We start from the raw sequence: 19,496 nt of genomic DNA on the forward strand, positions 1-19,496 counted from the left end.
ACTGTTCAGAGGAGACTGTGTGAATGAGGCCTTCATAGTCGATTTGCTGCAAAGAAACCACTACTAAAGGACACCAATAATAAGAAGAGACTTGCTTGGCCAAGAGACACGAGCAATGGACATTAGACTGGTGGAAATCTGTCCTTTGGTCTGATGAGTCCAAATTTGAGATTTTTAGTTCCAACCGCCGTGTCTTTGTGAGACACAGAGTAGGTGAACGGATGATCTCCATATGTGTAGTTCCCACCGTGAAGCATGGAGGAGGAGGTGTGATGGTGTGGGGGTGTTTTGCTGGTGACACTGTCGGTGATTCATTTAGAATTCAAGGTACACTTAACCAGCATGGCTACCACAGCATTCTGCAGTGATACGCCATCCCATCTGGTTTGCGCTTAGTGGGACAATCATTTGTTTTTCAACAGGACAATGACCCAACCCACCTCCAGGCTGTGTAAGGGCTATTTGACCAAGAAGGAAAGTGATGGAGTGCAACATCAGATGACCTGGCCTCCACAATCACTCAACCCAATTGAGATGGTTTGGGATGAGTTGGACTGCAGAGTGAAGGAAAAGCAGCCAACAAGTGTTCAACATATGTGGGAACTCCTTCAAGGCTGTTGGAAAATCATTCCAGGTGAAGCTGGTTGAGAGAATGCCAAGAGTATGCAAAGCTGCCGTCAAGGCAAAGGGTGGCTACTTTGAAGAATCTAAAATATATATATTTTTAAAATAAAATATATTTGTTTAACACTTTTTTGCTTACTAAATGATTCCATATGTGTTATTTCGTAGTTTGATGTCTTCACTATTATTCTACAATGTAGAAAATAGTAAAAATAAAGAAAAACCCTTGAATTAGTAGGTGTGTACAAACTTTTGACTGGTACTGTACATTCACACAGTTACACTGAGGACAATCAAAAGATGTGTTGACCTTAATGTCAGAACTTTTTCAAAAATGTTGTGTGGGACAAGCATCCTGTGTTTTGAGGGTTTGAATAGCCAATAGTCTCTATTGATAGTATTAATGCTGGAAATTGAGGTTCCCTTGTAGAGATAACTACCCTTTAATGTTCCAAAATACACATTTCTCCTTAAATTTGGGAAACACACTTTACTAAAAATACAGTTATGTAAAATGAGACAATGGGAATTGATTTGAATTATATATTTTAATAATGTAAGATTATATTATTTTAATAACAATAAGATTAGACTGCAACAGCAATATAACCTTTTATCAGAGATCACACTTTTCATAAGGACGATGTCGTTATCCTCAGCAGTAGAACATCTCTGCTCTTTTCAATCAAAGACTCAATCATGCACAGTCTTACTGACAGTTGTGGCTGCTTTGCGTAATGACTCCATTGTTGTCTTTACCTTTTTGCCCTTTGTGTTGTTGTAGGTGCCCAATAATGTTTGTACTAGGTTTTGTGCTGCTACCATGTTGTGCTGCTGCCATGTTGTGTTGCTACCATGTTGTTGTCATGTTATGTTGCTACCATGCTGTGTTGTCGTGTGTTGCTGCCTTGCTATGTTGTTGTCTTAGGTCTCTCTTCATGTAGTATTGTGTTGTCTCTCTTGTCGTGATGTGTGTTTAGTCCCATATTATTATTATTATTATTTGTTTTTAATCCCAGCCCCCGCCCCGTAAGAGGCCTTTTGCCTTTTGGTAGGTTGTCATTGTAAATAAGAATTTGTTCTTAACTGACTTGCCTAGTTAAATAAAGGTTAAATAAATAAATAAAAATACAAATATATTCAGTGAGTCATGAAGTAAAGTACGGTGGCAGCTCATGATGAGTTATCATCTCCTTAAAATGATTACATTAAAGTTCCAAAGGGTTGTAAGAGCAAAAAACAATCTCAACACAAAGGCATTAATACCTATACACACATAAACATGCACATTCCTCTTGGCAACCATCCAGCCATAGACCACAGCAGTAATACATTTCCATATTTCATAACTAATGAACTTCGTCATGATATATTACCAAATTCATATTCCATCCCATTGTCAATGCAACGTGACAACTATAAACTCCCTTCCTAACATTAATGCTTTCCGCTTTAAACCTGTCTGCTATTCTACAAGTGGAACATAATCAAAGGACAAAACCCTTTTGTTGTGTACATAGGTATAGTCTGTCTGGACAACATTTCACAGGACACAACACCTTTATCATCTGATCATTACTCAACAAGATGAATACGGCGGTCAACACAATCACAGACAAATGCTGTCCTCATGGTCGCAAAGGTTTTGGAGTGGTTTATTTATCATGGTTTGAAGAGGCGTCTGAGTCTATCCAAAGCACTGATTATACAGAGTGAAGAGGAGCTGCCGGCCCATTACTGGCCCGGAAAAAGACAATGTAAACACCCGCCTCCATCGCCTCTCCCAATGTAGTATGTCAGAGCTTGTCAGCTGCAGCACTATTCATTCAATCTCAACAAGCCGTGTGCTTGAGTCCTCATTCGTTCTCCCCTATCTCTTCCACCCCACCCCCCTCTGCCCCCTTCTACCCCTCCATTCCCCTGTCCCTATGAGCCATTGTGAGATCCAAGCAGATGGATGGGAACAAAGGGGGTGAGATGAGGCCCCCCTCTACTCTGCCTGTCCGCTCCCTCAGTATCACTGCCAGCCAGGCCCTGGGTAATCTTCTCAAGCTTTCACGGCAAGGCCATGAATAACCCCAGCCTCCCCTCTGTGACCCAGGCTCCCCCACAGCCCAGCCACCCCCTTCTTATCTCCCCTTGTGCAGGCTCGCCAGCCAGACCCCGTGCTCCCTGGATAGCATCTCTCACCCTCGCTTCCCACTCACTGTCTCTGACTCTCTGTCCTCCTACTCATATGGACCCAATGATTGTTTTGTTTTGTTTCTTCTAGGGGTGTGTTACAAGACGTGGAGATTAATTGGGGCTGTGGCTGGCTGACATCTGGTCCTGGATTCATAAAGACTGGGTCCTTGAGGTCTGCTGGGTTTATAATGAAGTGTACATAAGTTAATTTTCTCATCAACGGAACGTTCATCAAATACTCTACAATAGCAGTCTCCACACCCAATTGGGAATGATTTTGAAAACACAATTTTGACTGATTTGATTACTCAAATTGGTGTAGCAACTCACAATCTGTTTTTTGATATTTTCATTAAATCTGTGATTTGTATATTCTGATGTTACCATTTCTAATACACTATTTGAGAAGTTGTGTCAAGATGAAAATAATCCAAGTATAAAAACACATAACTTCAACCCAAGAACAATCAACAAAAGAAAGTGAAACAGGTGTGAACCTATCAATTCAAGCCTTAATTATGCATATGAAAATAGAGTTGATAAAACAAATGAAGAGAAAAATACTTTTCAAACAACATGTCACATGGATATATAATTTCTTTCTCCAAAAGAGGCGTTTACAAGGTCAGAATGACCCATGTTTTTGTGGTACAATTTCACAATATTTTTTTTTCATCATTAGTCATTGTGTCAAACTTAAGTAACTGTACCTGGTGTGAGCATGGAGTTTAAACCATAGTGCCTGGACAGAGATGCGTGTTGTTGAGTGATAGGTCAGCCCAGAGACTCTAAATGACATGAATGGTGCTCTACTCTACAGTTGCTGTGGATTAACAAAGACACAATCCACCAGCCATGCCATTCCATTCTCAAGCCTTCTTTCATGGCCAGCCTGTTAAAATATTGAGCAGGTACTTAAGTGTTATTTGGCCAAGTGTCATTTAGGCTGAAGGACCCTCCATCCACAAAAGAAGCCTTGAAGTGACTCAATCAGAACTGGTAGTGAACCACAGACGAACACAAAGGTACTGAATTATTTACTGCCCATCAAACATTCATGTTATTATCCCGTAAACTAATAACCAGAACTGGGGAATCATACAATAACTTTAGTTCACATTAAAGATGAGGGGAAAAAATACATTATCATATTGACGTGGTTTAAGATCCAATGAGGATTAAATGTGGTTGGTTTCTGCAATGCTTTGTTGTTGTGTGGGAGTATACCTACGTAGGCTATAAAGGTATTATGTTTATCCTTTATTTTCTATTTTTGTTCAGACGCTGACCTGCTGACCTACTGTAGCCTCTGGCTGCTGCTGTCAGTATGCATTCCTGACAATTGTTAGAAACAAAACCAGTATATTTTCTATACAGGGAATCTTACACACTTGTAGCCAAGCTAAACAGTTTTTTAATTGTTTTATTGCTTTATTATGTGATTCATATTTCATAAATCTGCTAATTCCTAAAATCATAGCTGTCTGAGAGATTTTATACAAACAAAAGTGTCCTAAATGCCCTGTTGTGCTTGTTGTAAACGAGCTCGTCTGAGACACTGAGCACGTTGCACATGTATACAGACTTTTGCATTTTAATTTCTGTAGCATCTGTGACCAGTCCGTCATGCCCCAGTCCCTAACCCCCTCAGGGGACCCCCAGCCTATCCACAGTAGGCCCTCAAACCCAGGGGAGGAGGAGCAGGGACACATTTGATTGATGATAGTGTGAATTAAACAGAAAGAGATGGAGAGAATCCTTTTATCAGGCCTGAAACATGAGTGGATTAAAATGTAGTTGTACAACCCCTCTGTATAATTCAGCAGGCCACCCCATGGTATCGCAGTGTGCCAGAAGTCCTGATGAGATCTGCCTTCCTCCATCACTGATCCCTCCCATTATGTTGGTGAACCAAGACAACACTCTGTTGAGAAACCTGTGAGAAATCTGTTTTCAACAGATCCCACATCATGATCACCATATTTTTTAAGATGTAGCATGTACACGTTCCATTCTCTAACATGTTCCATAATCTAACCTCTGGTGCTCTCAGTGCAACTGCACACATTACAGTATGTTTTCGGTATCCTAATAGATAGATTAACATTTTTTTGTACATATAAAGGTGCCAGTATGCATGTAACAGAGCGAAGGGAATTATATTTTATTATGAAAATGTAATTAGTGTGAAAGAAGGATGAATAATGTGTTGGAAGTAATGCCTACGCCACCCACAGATCTCATGTGAGAGACGCTAGAGATCCTATATTCTATTTAATTCTGTGTGAGAGACCTTAAAACACAATTTGTCACAATATATTAATGGGTTACATCTATACTGTAGAGTTCAGTATACATCCAATCATGGATGGGGGGGGACATGCAGTAGCTTCTGGCTGTCCTTAATCTGTGTCACCAAGACAATCTCTCCATGCCCATTTCAGAGGCCTTAATGGGTCTGCTGCATGTGTCTGTCTGTCTGGCAGGATACACTGGGCACTCTGCGCCTCTGACTCCATGGCTGCACTGCTGATGTTTTGTGCCACTGTGCAATTTATTAGCCTCCTCTACTACAGGCCTCTCTCTGCACATCTTCCACTCCCCTACTCAGGGGGCAGGTGAGAGTTCAGCTGTTTGGTTTAACACATCACTGACAACCAAGGCCCAGAGACCAGGCTGGCTCACTGCACCGCAGACCTCACATGTGACAACTGCAATTAGTGGGAATTCTGGGAAATATGCAATTACTGAGAATCCCTGTTTTCTCATAGGACAGACGAGAGTAATTTATCAACGGGCCCCCAATGGCATCTCCTCAGTCTTTTAGGCCTGTGGGAAATGGTGTTGTCTTTGTCTTGAGCTCTTCCCTCCGGGCCTGGTCTGGTCTGTGAACTCAAGGATCCCTGAGAGGGCAGGATGTATTGACGAAGAGGGATGCAGCCAGGGTTCACTGATTAAAAACACCCCCCTTACTTACTCCCTGTAGCCTGTTGTTTCGGCTGAACACTGTAGTAGAGTGTGATTGTTGCTGCAGGCTACTGCAGGAGTAGTGCTATAGTAGGACAATATGGGAAAATGTGCTAAATAAATATCCACCCCTATACAGTGAAAGTATGGGTTAGCATTGCAAGATATTCTCGCCTATATGAGACTATAACAATCATCTCTCCAGTGTCGAATCCTGACCAAGATGTGACTGAGGTACCAACCTGCTGCAGGCCTTTGTTCCTCTGCAGTCTGAATGGTGTGTATAGAGAGGATCAGAGTGATGAGGGCAAAGAGCATGACGATTTGAGCACTGACCTGGTTTTTCACTGTAGTCATCATGAAGGAGAGAGACAAGCTCTTGGCCCTCCAGGGGACGTAATAACATCAGGCCCTTGGTCTAATTCAGAACCTCAGCGTGCAGTCAGTTACTATAGTAAAAACCATTACCATTTGCCTTTACAATACCCTCCTTTGTCCCTGGTCCCAGGTAGTCTGGATTCAGATGACTGTAGTCCCCTCTAATGGAGATCCAGTGATAAGGACGGGTCTGTTTATTATGTACAGTTGAAGTCGGAAGTTTATATACACGTAGGTTGGCGTCATTAAAACTAGATTTTCAAACACTTCACGCATTTCTTGTTAACAAACTATAGTTTTGGCAAGTCGGTTAGGACATCTACTTTGTGCATGATAAAAGTATTTTTTCCAACAATTGTTTACAGACAGAGTATTTCACTTATGATTCACTGTATCACAATTCCAATGGGTCAGAAGTTAACAAACACTAAGTTGACTGTGCCTTTAAACAGCTTGGAAAATTCCAGAAAATTATGTAATGTCTTTAAAAGTTTCTGATAGGCTAATTGACATCATTTGAGTCAATTGGAGGTGTACCTGTGGATGTATTTCAAGGCCTACCTTCAAACTCGGTGCCTCTTTGCTTGACATCATGGGAAAATCAAAAGAAATCAGCCAAGACCTCAGAAAAGGAAATGTAGACCTTCACAAGTCTGGTTTATCCTTGGGAGCAATTGCCAAACACTTTAAGGTACCACGTTCATCTGTACAAACAATAGTACGCAAGAATGAACACCATGGGACCACGCAGCCGTCATACCTCTCAGGAAGGAGACGCGTTTTGCCTCCTAGAGATGAACGTACTTTGATGCGAAAAGTGCAAATCAATCCCAGAACAACAGCAATGGACCTTGCGAAGATGCTGGAGGAAACAAGTACAATAGTATCTACAGTGCCTTGCGAAAGTATTCGGCCCCCTTGAACTTTGCGACCTTTTGCCACATTTCAGGCTTCAAACATAAAGATATAAAACTGTATTTTTTTGTGAAGAATCAACAACAAGTGGGACACAATCATGAAGTGGAACGACATTTATTGGATATTTCAAACTTTTTTAACAAATCAAAAACGGAAAAATTGGGCGTGCAAAATTATTCAGCCCCCTTAAGTTAATACTTTGTAGCGCCACCTTTTGCTGCGATTACAGCTGTAAGTCGCTTGGGGTATGTCTCTATCAGTTTTGCACATCGAGAGACTGAAATTTTTTCCCATTCCTCCTTGCAAAACAGCTCGAGCTCAGTGAGGTTGGATGGAGAGCATTTGTGAACAGCAGTTTTCAGTTCTTTCCACAGATTCTCGATTGGATTCAGGTCTGGACTTTGACTTGGCCATTCTAACACCTGGATATGTTTATTTTTGAACCATTCCATTGTAGATTTTGCTTTATGTTTTGGATCATTGTCTTGTTGGAAGACAAATCTCCGTCCCAGTCTCAGGTCTTTTGCAGACTCCATCAGGTTTTCTTCCAGAATGGTCCTGTATTTGGCTCCATCCATCTTCCCATTCATTTTTAACCATCTTCCCTGTCCCTGCTGAAGAAAAGCAGGCCCAAACCATGATGCTGCCACCACCATGTTTGACAGTGGGGATGGTGTGTTCAGCTGTGTTACTTTTACGCCAAACATAAAGTTTTGCATTGTTGCCAAAAAGTTCAATTTTGGTTTCATCTGACCAGAGCACCTTCTTCCACATGTTTGGTGTGTCTCCCAGGTGGCTTGTGGCAAACTTTAAACTACACTTTTTATGGATATCTTTAAGAAATGGCTTTCTTCTTGCCACTCTTCCATAAAGGCCAGATTTGTGCAACATTCGACTGATTGTTGTCCTATGGACAGAGTCTCCCACCTCAGCTGTAGATCTCTGCAGTTCATCCAGAGTGATCATGGGCCTCTTAGCTGCATCTCTGATCAGTCTTCTCCTTGTATGAGCTGAAAGTTTAGAGGGACGGCCAGGTCTTGGTAGATTTGCAGTGGTCTGATACTCCTTCCATTTCAATATTATCGCCTGCACAGTGCTCCTTGGGATGTTTAAAGCTTGGAAAATATTTTTGTATCCAAATCCGGCTTTAAACTTCTTCACAACAGTATCTCGGACCTGCCTGGTGTGTTCCTTGTTCTTCATGATGCTCTCTGCGCTTTTAACGGACCTCTGAGACTATCACAGTGCAGGTGCATTTATACGGAGACTTGATTACACACAGGTGGATTGTATTTATCATCATTAGTCATTTAGGTCAACATTGGATCATTCAGAGATCCTCACTGAACTTCTGGAGAGAGTTTGCTGCACTGAAAGTAAAGGGGCTGAATAATTTTGCACACCCAATTTTTCAGTTTTTGATTTGTTAAAAAAGTTTGAAATATCCAATAAATGTCGTTCCACTTCATGATTGTGTCCCACTTGTTGTTGATTCTTCACAAAAAAATACAATTTTATATCTTTATGTTTGAAGCCTGAAATGTGGCAAAAGGTCGCGAAGTTCAAGGGGGCCGAATACTTTCGCAAGGCACTGTATATCCACCGTAAGACGAGTCCTATATCGACATAACCTGAAAGGCCGCTCAGCAAGGAAGAAGCCACTGCTCCAAAACCGCCATAAAAAAGCCAGACTACGGTTTGCAACTGCACATGGGGACAAAGATCGTACTTTTTGGAGAAATGTCCTCTGGTCAGATGAAACAAAAATTGAACTGTTTGGCCATAATGACCATTGTTATGTTTGGAGGAAAAAGGGGGAGGCTTGCAAGCCAAAGAACACCATCCCAACCATGAAACACGGGGGTGGCAGCATCATGTTGTGGGGGTGCTTTGCTGCAGGAGGGACTGGTACACTTCACAAAATAGATGGCATCATGAGGTAGGAAAATTATGTGGAAGTATTGAAGCAACATCTCAAGACATCATTCAGGAAGTGAAAGCTTGTTCGCAAATGGGTCTTCCAAATGGACAATGACCCCAGGCATACTTCCAAATTTGTGGCAAAATGGCTTAAGGACAACAAAGTCAAGGTATTGGAGTGGCCATCACAATGTCCTGACCTCAATCCTATAGAGAATTTGTGGGCAGAACTGAAAAAGCGTGTGCGAGCAAGGAGGCCTACAAACCTGACTCAGTTACACCAGCTCTGTCGGGAGGAATGGGGCAAAATTCATCCAACTTATTGTGGGAAGCTTGTGGAAGGCTACCCAAAATGTTTGACCAAAGTTAAACTATTTAAAGGCAATGCTACCAAATTCAAATGGTGTGTATGTAAAGTTCTTACCCACTGGGAATGTGATGAAAGAAATAAAAGCTGAAATAAATCATTCTCTCTACTATGATTCTGACATTTCACATTCTTAAAATAAAGTGGTGATCCTAATTGATCTAAGACAGGGAATTTTTACTAGGATTAAATGGCAGGAATTGTGATAATCTGAGTTTAAATGTATTTTTACTAAGGTGTATGTAAACTGTGTTCAGCTGTACATGCGGTGGACTGTGGCGGTAGCAGCTGAACATGGGCAGGTGTTGAGCCCAGCGTGCACCAAGGCACCGCTGGCAGGCATGTGTGTTCATTTCACACACGTTAACGTCACCCAAGCTGTTGGTAACAGCGGTCTCCGGGTGCACCGTACCCTATAACAGCTGAGACATGAGGTCTTGTTATAGTCAGGGAGGGAGATTCCATTATTCTGTATAATTGGTTTCTTTGTGAAATATCAATGAATCATCATTGTTTGTTTTTGGTGAGAATATCTGGTTTAACTAAGGGCCCAATTCAATCAGAGTCACTTTACCCGAAATCCGCATCAGAGGTGGAACTGCATTAGAGCTGTCAAATACACAAGCAGCTCCCGGCAGTATACCTAAAGCGGACATTGCAATTGGCTGCAAAGAGTCACATTAAGAGAAATCCCATGCAGCCTTAAATTTGAGTGTCATTAATTCTATATAGCATACATTTTCTAATTTCAGAACTTCTAATGTGAGTGTGGCTTCGAGACAAAGATCACAAGAGCAGCTGCTCAACGATTTGACAGCTCCAACGCAGTTTCACCACTGACACAGACAATGCATCAGCTATGTGGGTGTCGACTATCGCCAGTTAAAGCTTGATCTGATTGAACCCAGACCTAAATTTATGGCCACTTCTGTGCAATCATACAGATGTAGAATCTTAATTTGAGCCAGTTTTCTACAGCAGGAAATTCCTGCAGCAACAGGAAATGTGTATAATTATGTGGATTATAATTTATCAAATTTTTGTCTGGGTTTATACATTTTTCATTAGGGTAAATCAAGTCTGACATTTTAAAGTGGAAATTACGTGCAGTTTGGATTTCCTGCCTTCCAGGAAAATTCTCAGCAACAAAAGTGTGATCAAATTAAAATCCTACATCTGTACATAAGATAGAAATTCTAAAACAACTTGGCTATAGCCTTACAAAAACTCTTATGTCCAAAGAGGTTGTGATCTAGTGGTTTCGTGTCCTAATTATTGAGGAGGTTACCATTGAACAACAAATTCCCGCCGTTCACCCATGAGTCCAAATGGAGAGAACCATTATTGGCTGTAGTATTTAAATTAAGTTTTAAAGCGTCTATCTAAAAGGCATAAACAATGCCTGAGTGAAATGATGTACGTCAGAATGAACCAAAAATATAATACCGATGGCCATTCAATGTTGCAAATGATAGGTTAGCTGTTTCATCTCTCACAGACATTTACAAACCCTTGAGGAGAAAATGAACTTCAAATTAAAATGTCTGTTTGATGCATTATCTTAATAGGGATGGATTGGAGAAGAGGACTAGATGTATGGGATATCTCTCTCATCCCTAACCCAGAGGGGACAGACTTACGACTTACGGAGTTGTCATTACCAATAGCAACTCAGTCCTTCAGAACAGGCCCATTGGGAGGGAGGTGGTTCCACAGAGAATGTTGCCTGTTTTGACAGGTGCCTTATCTGATTAATGTATCAGGCAATTATACAGGACTGTTGTCATTCCTCATTTGGGCAGCCATTGGTGTTGGTTGGTCAGATTCTAGAATAACATATCCAACAGTGGAGTGGAGTGTGTTGAGGGAATATGAAAATGCATCACAAATATTTTTGGAAGGAAGGAAGAATTCAAGGAAATCTTAGACACCACTTTCCCACTACAAGAGGAAAGTTATAAAATGTATATATCTGACATAACTGTGAAAGTGATTAATGGAGACTGAACACCTACATATTGTTTCTTGTGTTGTTCAGTCTGTGCTCTACAGCCATTCTGGATGGAGTAGACAGCAGACGGGAGGGAGGCAGCTTTTATGCCCCGTATATAAAGGGTGACCCAGAATCCACTGCCTTCTGTAAGATTTCCAACTTGGACATAATTCCAGGTAGCAACACAGTGAACACAGCCATCCCTCGACTCTGACTGCCAGCTGCATCATCGGTGTGTGTCTGCAGAAAAGCTGCATGCCCTTTGAAATGGGCTCAAACTGTCACGCCGACCTTAGAGATCCTTATTATTCTCTATGTTTGGTTAGGTCAGGGTGTGACTCGGGTGGGAAAATCTATGTTTTCTATTTCTTTGTGTTTTTGGCTGAGTATGGTTCCCAATCAGAGGCAGCTGTCTATCGTTGTCTCATATATAGGTTGTCATTTTCCTTTTGGATCTTGTTTTCTGTAGTTTATTTTGCCTTACAGAACTGTGTGCTTTCGTTTTTGTCGTTGTTATTTTTCTTTTGGTGTCATCAACAAAAAGAACGATGTACGCCTACCAGGCTGCACCTTGGTCCGGTCATTCCACAAACGAGAGCCTTAACACAAACACACAAATGTAGGCCTATGAATGCCCACACACACTTACACACGCACCGATGTGCACTGCAAAACACGTATGGTTGCCCAAATCTCAAAGTAAAGAACTTAATTTTATTTGTAATGTATAATGTTATGTACAGTAGTCTACAGGTACAGAAATAAACCATGAATATACATCATACAATGTTATGACTTTTAATGCAATGTGGTTTCATGAATATAACTATAAATATATTTTCTGGCCAAATCTACCCTTTCAGGGATAGGGGAGAGTGGTGTAAGTTGTTTTATATTCAGCATCACTCCGTCAAGGGAAATATCATATTCTTCCTAACAAAGATATCTACATATACCTGTATTTCAGGATGTTCTGTATCCCTGTAAATAATCTGAATTCACATGAACATTACAGTTTTGAAAACAAAGCTTGACATAAAAAAGTGGTCTCTTGACACAACTTACACTGGGTATGGGGTAAGTTCAGCCATGGGACAGGGTAGGTTCAGCCATGGGACAGGGTAAGTTCAGCCATGGGACAGGGTAAGTTCAGCCATGGGACAGGGTAAGTTCAGCCATGGGACAGGGTAAGTTCAGCCATGGGACAGGGTAAGTTAAGCCTACACATTTCTGTACTGAATGAAATACAGTATTGCCACTACCTTTTTAAAACCATGTTTATCTCTATTTCCCAAACACAATTCAACACAATCACAATCGCTTTTTGGTCTTTTAAAAATTCTAAGCATCTTTTAACACAGACGCAATACCTAAGAAACATTTCATACTTTTTAAAACACTTTTAACATAGGTGTTACGCTCGTCGATGGAAGGATCGGACCAAGGTGCAGCGTGGTAGGTGCATCTTACTTTATTCAAAGAACACTGAAAAAACAACAAATACAAACAAAACGTAAAGTATAGTAGGGCTAAACAGCACAGTACCAAAACAAAATCCCACAAATGTATGTTAAGCAGATCATTACTTTTTAAGCAAGTGAGGAGTTTTTTTATGGGCGAGAATGAGTGTCAAATTTAGTCAAGATGAAAATTAATTGCTATTTTGATACGTTAGGCTTATTTGATCTAATAGAAGTTTCATAATGCGTAGGTTGTTGCGAGTGTATTGATTGATATAAGTGTGATTCACGTGACATCCTGGCAAGTTGAGAAAAAACAATTTACATCGGAGTTGTCCCTGTTGAAATTTGAGACAAACTATGCATATTCATGAGGCTAGCATCTCACTCTCTCTCCATTGAATACAAGTCAAAAGCCCTCATTAAATATTAAAAAATATATTCAAATAACAACCGCGGTTCCGCTCTGTGGACAACGAATCCCACTGTTAAGGCGGAGACACAAACCACTAGGCACAGACGACAATTTAACATCGATTCCACGTTGGTTCAACGTAATTGAATGAAAACGCCGTGGAAACAACGTTGATTCAACCAATGTGTGCCTGTTGGGAAGCACCTCGTCATTATATACAGAGCTTTGCTTAGCCTATCTGTTGGGATTGAAGAGAGTGTGCAGCAAAAGAGCAACACCAGAGTGTGTCAGGATTTCCTAGCACCGTTATTATCGCCTGCCTATCTCGCAGTTTTGTTCGCGGACAAGCACACTAGGCAAAAACTGGTTGAATCAACATTGTTTCCGTGTTATTTCATCAAAACAATTATATGTGATGATGTTGAATCAACATGGAAAACTGATTGGATATATAAAAAAATAAAAAATCATCAACATAAGGGAATTTCGTATTTTTTTCACACAGATTTGAACCTAAATCCAATGACATGGTGACATAAAAATGTAAAAATTCACATTGAATTCACGTTAGTTGACAACTCAACCAAATGTAAATCAAAACTAGACATCGAAATGACTTCTGTGCCCAGTGGGGGGCCTCATAACAGAATGCCTGCCACCCGCCCCCACCTTCCACCCCTACCCCAGAATGGTGACTATTATAAACCAAAAACGTATGCTCTCAATATATATGCAAATTACGACTGGTCCCAAGGTGAAGTTCGCAAAGGCATCAATGCTGCTCGTCTGTGTTTTGCTCATTTGAGAAAATGTTGAGAGTAACAAAGACCACAGGAAATATAATGTTTTTTGCTAAGTATTAGAAAAAGCAATCATTTTCCACAGGCCGCCTAATCCTTGGGAAATTGATCCTCACCTTTCTGACAAGCAGGTGGGAAGGGAAACACATAAGAGGAGAAAAAAGATGCCTGCTTCAATGTTGCCTGATGATTTATTTTTGCTTGGTTGCAGATTCCTTCATTTTATTCATGAAAGGGCTCCGTTTTTGGCAACAAGGGCCACGTGTCTTTGTTTATCTCCTAAAGCAAACAGGTGTTGCTCACACAGACAAATGAGCAACTGGAATGAACACTTTTTGGGGACGACACAATAAACATTTAGGGGTCTGTGTTTAGTCTATTGGGCCAATCCACTTCATCCATGCTGGTTATATGCAAATATTCTCATTTGTTGTCCAATTTCAATCAGACTGATAGCATCACATTAATGCAGTTGCTCCTATTTTGGGGTTGGGGTACAAATTGAAAGCGACAGTCTATTATCCAGTGGTATGACCGTTTCCATGGAACATAATATGAAAAAACCTGCAATGCCTTTTTGGGGATGGAGGAGGGGAAGTGTGGGAGGGACTGTTCATGATTAATTAACCCAATTAATTTAGAGTAAGATTACTGGAACAATCATTTAGAGATAACTTAGAGCAAGGTGCAATGATGACTATTATAATTCATATTTAATTATCACTATAGAAAGGGAAGCAGAATACAAATTTAGATCTTTAGATGTTTTTAATGGCACCAGGGTGCTTCTGCATCATTCCTTTGGAAAGTTCTGGGTTAATTAGGTTTGCCTTTAAGGAAATGTTTATGAATAATAATGACTTATTTGGGATGGAGACGAACAATCAGATCTATTATATTAAGTCCAATCCAAGCATCTCTCCATTCACAATTACAGCTCTTTGAAAAGATGACATTAAGAAAATTAGTTTTTCATCACGCTTTCCATTCTTTCCCTCAGTACTCTTTAAGACAATAAAGTTACCTTGTCCTTGGAAGTTAATAGCACATTTGTCTCAGTGGATGACAATAACAGAGTTCCTTACTGTACGTGGTTGTGGGCAGCAAGCTACCTCCCACATGTTGGAGATTGCATATTCTTTATTGCTCCTACTGTCACCAGTGTTATTTATTGATCTGCCATCATGGAAGAACCCTTCTCTGCACGGCCAGTTATTCCCTCCTCATCCACAATACGATAAAGGAATTTATCCCACTAGAACTGTGTACTGAGCTTCAGCTTGAATGGTATTAAGAAACGTCAGTCTTTCATCGTATTTAATATTCTCATATGTTCCTGGGTTGTGTTCTCTCTGATAGAGGCTGTTGAGGTAAAAGAACAGACTGTGAGTGTGGGGTGAGAGACAGGAGGAGAGGGGGAGGGAGAGAGAGGGGGGGATGGGGGGATAGAGAGGGGAGGAGGGAGAGGGAGGGGGGGTAGAGCGGGAGGGAGAGAGTGAGAGAGGGAGAGGGGGGGAGAGAGAGAGGGAGGGAGAGAGAAAGAGCGAGAGAGGGGAGGGAGAGAGAGAGAGCAGAAGAAAGAGAGGAAGAGGGAGAAAGAGGCTGTAAGCATGCAGCTAGGTTGTAAGCATGCAGCTAGTTTGTAAGCATGCAGCTAGTTTGTAAGCATGCAGCTAGGTTGTAAGCGTGCAGCTAGGTTGTAAGCATGCAGCTATGTTGTAAGCATGCAGCTAGGTTGTAAGCATGCAGCTATGTTGTAAGCATGCAGCTATGTTGTAAGCATGCAGCTAGGTTGTAAGCATGCAGCTATGTTGTAAGCATGCAGCTAGGTTGTAAGCATGCAGCTATGTTGTAAGCATGCAGCTAGTTTGTAAGCATGCAGCTAGTTTGTAAGCATGCAGCTAGGCTGTAAGCATGCAGCTAGGTTGTAAGCATGCAGCTAGGTTGTAAGCATGCAGCTAGGCTGTAAGCATGCAGCTAGGTTGTAAGCATGCAGCTAGGCTGTAAGCATGCAGCTAGGTTGTAAGCATGCAGCTAGGTTGTAAGCATGCAGCTAGTTTGTAAGCATGCAGCTAGGTTGTAAGCGCGCAGCTAGGTTGTAAGCATGCAGCTATGTTGTAAGCATGCAGCTAGGTTGTAAGCATGCAGCTAGTTTGTAAGCATGCAGCTAGGCTGTAAGCATGCAGCTAGGCTGTAAGCATGCATCAGGCTATATTATTTGATTTGATTTGATGAGGATTTCTCAGAGACAATAGGATGGAGGTGGAGATTTTTTTCCACTGCAAAACAATTGCTTTCCATCTAAGTTTGATCCCACCTTGGGCTATGTAGAATTGTCTTTGTTGTAGAATTTATTTCCAAAATGTTTCTAATCTTCAAAATATCACTGGGTATGTGTTGTTATTCATGTTTATACATCCATTAAGTACTCCTTCCTTTCCAAACTACAAAAGGGGCTCACAGTATGAGTGAGTGTAAGTAAGAGTTACCATTATATATTGATAGGTGAGGAACAGACAATTCTGTCTGTGCTCTGTCTGAGAGACATTCATTCATTTCCATGCAGCTGTCTTCTTGCAATTTGTTGAGAAACAGTATGAAAAGGATTTTTCAGAGGGAGAACGATGGGTCTGCTATCATCTTTAGGCAGACTGGAGCTGGTGGAGATGTTATTAGCATAAATTATCTAATCCGTCAAAGAGAGATACGAACATATTAGCTTCTTTCTGCCTTTCTCACTTAATTGCCCCACTTATTGTACAGTTAGTTGCCTGTGGACAACAAAATCGAGCACACGCACCGAGACACACACACAACAGGCTGTCACGTTCTGACCTTTATTTCTGTTGTTTTGTATTTATTTAGTATGGTCAGGGCGTGAGTTGGGTGGGCAGTCTATGTTTGTTTTTCTATGTTTTGGGGCAGTTCTATGTTTTCGGCCTAGTATGGTTCTCAATCAGAGGCAGGTGTCATTAGTTGTCTCTGATTGAGAATCATACTTAGGTAGCCTGGGTTGCACTGTTTGTTTGTGGGTGATTGTCTATGTTAGTGGCTTGTGTCAGCACAGGTCTCATTTTGTAGCTTCACGGTCGTATTTGGTTTATTGTTTTTGTTACTCGTTTGTATAGTGTTCAGTCTTTCTTTATTAAAGATTTTACCATGGACACTTACCACGCCGCATATTGGTCCTCTGATCCTTCTCGCCTCTCCTCTTCAGACGAAGAGGAGGACGACCGTGACAGAATCACCCACCGACCAAGGACCAAGCGGCGTGGTAGAAAACAGCGACGACAGCAGCAGCAGCAGCGGCAGCAACAACAACAGCGGCCGGCTTCACAGGACTACACAACTTGGGAGGAGATAGACAGATGGGCCATCGACCCAGGGAGAGTGCCGGAGCCCGCCTGGGATTCGATGGAGCAGTGCAAGGAAGGTTACAGGAGAATGAGGTTGGCAAAGGCAGCAGGGCAGTGCGACAGGTACGAGAGGCAGCCCCAAACATTTTTTGGGGGGGGGCACACGAGGGGTGAGGCTAAGCCAGGTAGCAGACCTGCGCTCACTCCTCGTGCTTATTATAAGCAGCGCGTTACTGGTCAGGCACCGTGTTATGCGGTTAAGCGCACGGTGTCGCCAGTACGTGTCCATAGCCCGGTGCGCTATAGGACAGCCCCCCGAGAGTGTCATGCGAGCGCGGGCATCGAGCCAGGACGTATGGTGCCTGCTCAGCGGGTCTGGTCGCCGGTACGCAGTTTTGGTCCAGGGTATCCTGCGCCGGCTCTGCGTGCTGTGTCTCCGGGGCGCTGGGAGGGTGCAGTGCGTCCTCTGCCTGCGCTCCGCTCGTACCGGGCGACTGTGGGAATGGAGCCTAAGGGAGAGGTGCGTGTAGTAAGCACTAGATCTCCCGTGCTTACCCACAGCCCGGTTCAACCTGTGCCTGCACTCTGGAGGGTCCGGGCTAGAGTGGTTATCCAGCCTGGGGAAGTGGTGCCAAGGTTGCGCACCAGAGCTCCAGTGCTCCCCCACAGCCCAGTCCTTCAGGTGCCTCCTCCTAACCCCAAGCCTCCTGAAGGTCTCCCCAGCCTGGTGGTTCCTGTGGCAGCCCCACGCACCAGGCTGTCTCTCTGTCTCCTCCCTGCAGGTGGTCCTGTCTGTCCGGCGCCGCTGCCGGAGTCTCCCGCCTGTCCGGCGCCGCTGCCGGAGTCTCCCGCCTGTCCGGCGCCGCTGCCGGAGTCTCCCGCCTGTCCGGCGCCGCTGCCGGAGTCTCCCGCCTGTCCGGCGCCTCTGCCGGAGTCTCCCGCCTGTCCGGCGCCTCTGCCGGAGTCTCCCGCCTGTCCGGCGCCTCTGCCGGAGCCTCCCGCCTGTCCGGCGCCTCTGCCGGAGCCTCCCGCCTGTCCGGCGCCTCTGCCGGAGCCTCCCGCCTGCCCGGCGCCTCTGCCGGAGCCTCCCGCCTGCCCGGCGCCTCTGCCGGAGCCTCCCGCCTGCCCGGCGCCTCTGCCGGAGCCTCCCGCCTGCCCGGCGCCTCTGCCGGAGCCTCCCGCCTGCCCGGCGCCTCTGCCGGAGCCTCCCGCCTGCCCGGCGCCGCTGCCGGAGCCCCCCGCCTGCCCGGCGCCGCTGCCGGAGCCCCTCTGCCCAGAGCAGCTGCCCCTCTGTCCCGAGCAGCTGCCCCTCTGTCCCGAGCAGCTGCCCCTCTGTCCCGAGCAGCTGCCCCTCTGTCCCGAGCAGCTGTCCCTCTGTCCCGAGCTGCCCCTCTGTCCAGTGGGGTCATTGAGAGGGGTGGTCATGCTGAGAAAGCCACGGAGGCGGACAATAAGGCGGACTAAGACAATGATGAGGTGGGGTCCGCGTCCCGCGCCAGAGCCGCCACCGCGGACAGGCGCCCACCCAGACCCTCCCCTATAGGTCAAGGTTTTGCGGCCGGAGTCCGCACCTTTGGCGGGGGGGGGTACTGTCACGTTCTGACCTTTATTTCTGTTTTGTATTTATTTAGTATGGTCAGGGCGTGAGTTGGGTGGGCAGTCTATGTTTGTTTTTCTATGTTTTGGGGCAGTTCTATGTTTTCGGCCTAGTATGGTTCTCAATCAGAGGCAGGTGTCATTAGTTGTCTCTGATTGAGAATCATACTTAGGTAGCCTGGGTTGCACTGTTTGTTTGTGGGTGATTGTCTATGTTAGTGGCTTGTGTCAGCACAGGTCTCATTTTGTAGCTTCACGGTCGTATTTGGTTTATTGTTTTTGTTACTCGTTTGTATAGTGTTCAGTCTTTCTTTATTAAAGATTTTACCATGGACACTTACCACGCCGCATATTGGTCCTCTGATCCTTCTCGCCTCGCCTCTCCTCTTCAGACGAAGAAGAGGACGACCGTGACACAGGCAGACACAAGCCAAATAGGGCATGAGTGATATAGTGAACTAGTGAACTATCTGCCAACTTGCATTTGATATATAGTGGCAGTGGAAGCTGTTAAAGCC

This window comes from Oncorhynchus mykiss, chromosome 9 (assembly GCF_013265735.2).
Source record: "Oncorhynchus mykiss isolate Arlee chromosome 9, USDA_OmykA_1.1, whole genome shotgun sequence".
NCBI classification, from domain to species: domain Eukaryota; kingdom Metazoa; phylum Chordata; class Actinopteri; order Salmoniformes; family Salmonidae; genus Oncorhynchus; species Oncorhynchus mykiss.